Below are 4,224 nucleotides of genomic sequence, written 5' to 3'. Positions count from 1 at the left end.
GAAAAAGAAAAATATGACAAGGTCACGATCAGATTTCCATACGTCTCGGCCACCTCAAACCCAGCCACCTCAACCCATATAAGCAAGTACAACCAGCCGCACAATGACACACCAATCAATTCGAAGTTGACAAACACGACGACTTGAACATATTGAAGTCGACAGAGCTACCACGAAAATCCATGTCCAGCTGCTTCACTCGACGTCCGACGAAGTCATGCCAAAGCTCGCCCGACGCCCGACGAAGCCACGCCCAATTGCTCCAGTCAACGTTGGAAGAAGTCACGCCAAAGCACTTCTCGCCTGAATCATCAGATTTGGTGATTATTATTTAGCAAGCTTACTTTTTCTGCCTAGAATCTTCATAAATCCTATATTAATTACATGTTGTTTTCTATTAATTTTGAGGACATAACACTATCGCATACAAGAAGTTCAGCGACTTAACTACAAGGGGACATAACTAGAACATTCAAGTGAACACAACAAGTGTGGGATTCAGTCAATCCTATAACCCATGAGCTTACTAGGCTAGATATGATACTGATGGATGAGCATGTCTGTTTTTATATACATTTAATTGGAATTTTTTCAAGTTAAGATGCAATTACTAACCATATTTGATTGTTTTTACAGGGTGAAACAATCCATGTTACTATTTGGAAGAATCTAATAGACATGTTTAGATCAAAGATCAATAAGAAATCTATTTATGCATTCAGCAATGTTTAAGGAATTGGAATTACAAAATATAGGCCAGTGAGCAATAAAATTAAAATATTTTTTGCATACAATACACAGGTAAAAGATGAAAGTTTTTCCGAATTATTGCCGCGAGTTTGCTACCATGGACACACTACAAGAAAGTACAGAAAAAGATACACAATGCTCAGGTATGTTGATAGTTGTAATTACGACTTCCACATAATTGATATTTCTAATTTTCATATCAATAATCTCCAAACATACATATGTCATTGGACAACTAACACAAATGAAGCCCGTGGAGAGAAGAATAACTTGCTTAATACATCTACATCTAACTTGCTGAACTCACTAGATGGGAAATCATAAGCACCAAAGATTATTAAAATTTTATGTGGAAAAAACTTATATTTTGATTCAATTTCAATGATATAATCTGACCTGTGGCACAGAAAACTATGCAGTAAAAAGAATATTTTTGCCTGCTGATGGCCTTGAGATGCTCTACTTGAACGATAAAGCCGAGGAGGTAACGGTGCATTAACCTTTTTTGAAAAATATGAAGTACCATCTTTAGAATTCCTTAACTAATTCATCTTACATATGTTGCACAGGAATTGATGGATGATGAGGTGGACACCATGTTAAAGAAGAAGCAGAACATGCCAGATAAAGAAGTGATTGATTTTTTTAACTATACACACTTCAGATTTTAGAGATGTGACTAATTTTTAAAAATTATATGTATGCAGTCACAGAATAATAAAGTTTCACCTGGCAAAATTTCATGTGAACTGATGTGTGTGAAATAGAACCCACATTGACAGTAATGGGAGTACATTAACCAAAGATGGGCGTCAAGACAAAATATCAGCAATAGCAGCACGCGAGCCCCAAAGTGGCAATAAAAGGAGACTTGAGATCTGTTGTGATATCAGATGACTCAGAGGATGAATGCACTGAGACGAATTCGCCAGAACAATAGGAAAAAGGTGTCCACGGGAACAATAGATGTGTTAAAGCAAAAGCCAAAAATACAATGCTTGAAGATGAAGATTAAGTAAATAGTACGACAAACTATTTGTATCGACCAAGATAAGTAAGAGTACCTGACATCAACCAGAATAAGGATACTTATTAGATTAAGCGTGTGAATGTTACCAATATTCTTAGTCCAAACAGATTGAAAACTTTGTTCATGTAGTTTCCTTTATGCACATGCTATTTTATCCGAATCTGTATGAGGCCAACACAATATACAAGAACATACTACAGGACCAGAGTTTGAGACATTAGGATTCACATCAAAATTTGAAGAAACTATACTTTGGCAAATCTATATGACGCCACCACAATAGACATCAACATACCTTGCTTCAGTAACTTAATAGCAGAACCAGATATAAGCAAATCAACAGCCTCTCTGCTGTTGCATACCGCTAGCTTTGCCCGGTGCCGCCATTCTGACCAAAAACAAGGTTCCCATTTTTAGACTTAGTAACAAAGCAAATCCACTATATAAAGATATAAAGATATCTAATTTACGCATAAATTTTCTAAACGGTCACTATACAATGGCAAATCAAGGCATAAATTTTCAGCACTAAAGAAAGTACAAAAACAAATTTAATATATTCTCTTTCTTGACCAGCTCCCAATAAGATCTTTTGGTTCACAAAAGGTAGAAGATACAGAGAAAGTGAAAAGAATGATCACCCATACATAAGCCCTCGGCACAAACAGGTTAGCTGACAGGAGCAGAAGAGATATATGTTGACTACATCACCATTGGTGAGCCCAAACATGATACACTGAAACGTGACTTGATCAAGAATAGTAGTGCACATATTGTCCTCCACCAAGTGATCAGCTAGCTATGAAAAGAGTTATGGAAAACCATGTGAATCCATACAACCATTTAGCTACGATTAATTGCTGTAGCTTTTCCTAAATTCAACAATATCTAATTTTCAGAACAATATCTAATTTTCAGAACCGTTATATCTAAATGTCAAACCAAGGCGTACATTCAGAGAAAGAAGATAAGTTCAGTTTAGTTTGTACTGCGGGCTCGCATATCAATTCAGTTTGGTTTGTATTGCAGGCGGTCAGAACCACAAACTAATCCAGGAAGAAGATAAGGGACCTGTTAGCTGATGGCCTGATGTGCTGCAGGCAGCCGGAATCGAGAGTCCTTGATCGGTCGAGTAGGGAGCTTGGTCCGGGCGGCGCTCTCCCTAGGCCTGCGACGGCGCTCCTTCCTAATCCGCCGCGGCGCTCCTTCCCTGCCCGCCGCGGCGGTTCACGGCAGCAGGTTCCCGGCCCGTTCCCGGTCCGGTGGTGTACTCTTCTCTGGTCCTCACGGCTGTGCGGGGCGGGCTCTCCTCCGCGGCGGCGCCGCTCGGCTGCTCGGAGCCGGCTCTAATCTCTCCTTTTCCCCACCGTTTTATCATTCTGCTTCGCTGGGACGCCTGAGGTGCGTATGTGTGGGGCAGTTTTTTACTGCTGTCCGTTGGAATGCGGTTTGGAGGGCTCATACATGGCCGCATGCTGTGTGGAACAGGGGATAGACTGAGATGATAACAATTTTTTCTTCTCTTATTATTTTAGAAAATGGGGGAGTTCACCATAGATGGACAAGTACGAGTTTTGTACTATTTAATTAGGTTTGGTCATACACGGCAAAACATGGGCAGGGGCACTCAGATGTTGGGCAGCAGCCTCGATTTCCTTTTGCCCTTTCAAAGACGATAGAAAGGAAAGGAATAGTGTTTTCCCCTCATAGAAGAAAGAGACGTATACATTCTTCTAAAAAAGCAGTGGCGTACACATGGGCGGATGGGAAGCACATGGACCAATTGGTTAGCCTGGATTGAGAAGAGTAAAAAGGATATTGTACATGCAAATTTATAACAAAGAAAAAAAATGGACGCGAAAACTAAAATAACATATGAAGATAATTTAAAGAAGGAGAATCGCACATATGAAGCTAAAATATTTAAATACGGAGGTTTCCAACACACAATAATTTAAAACATCTGTGCAATGTCACAGAAAGAAAATAACATGATTGAAACAAAAAAGAAGAAAGTCATTTATCCAAAATATAAAATAAATTAGAATCTAACTTATGTTAGCGACACTCTTCACATCTTGCTATTTCTCATCAATCTCCTTACAATGTGTAACATTTTCCTCAAATCCAACACGTGTCATTCACTATCGACGTCTCATCACAATCTAATATTGATGACCCGGTGCCAATGACCTAAGACCCAGCCGAACAAATTTGTTACTATTGGGGAAGCACTATGAACGTTAGAATCAAAGTTTATCTCTGAGATGCTAAGTGTGATTTTACATGGACCAAATTATATCATTATCTAAGAAAATTGTAAGAGTTTGTACATCATAACCACCGGTGCATATCATCCTGATAGGATACATGCCTTGGAATACACTAAGTAAGAAAAAACATGGAAGAGCAAATTACTATTCCAGAAAATAAAAAATAAAGAA

At 38.8% G+C, this 4,224-nt stretch overlaps 1 long non-coding RNA gene across 1 annotated transcript; it reads right to left on the bottom strand.

Annotated features, from left to right (window-relative positions):
• Positions 1-7: 7 nt before the first annotated feature.
• On the bottom strand, positions 8-3,212 carry LOC123119699 (uncharacterized). The gene is made up of 3 exons (XR_006458795.1): positions 2,852-3,212; positions 2,076-2,168; positions 8-303 (listed from the first exon to the last, which is right to left on the bottom strand). It is a non-coding gene; the product is annotated as an uncharacterized lncRNA (long non-coding RNA).
• Positions 3,213-4,224: the final 1,012 nt, after the last annotated feature.

Source organism: Triticum aestivum, chromosome 5D (assembly GCF_018294505.1).
Source record: "Triticum aestivum cultivar Chinese Spring chromosome 5D, IWGSC CS RefSeq v2.1, whole genome shotgun sequence".
Classification (NCBI taxonomy): domain Eukaryota; kingdom Viridiplantae; phylum Streptophyta; class Magnoliopsida; order Poales; family Poaceae; genus Triticum; species Triticum aestivum.
This window is presented reverse-complemented; position numbering and strand designations above follow the sequence as displayed.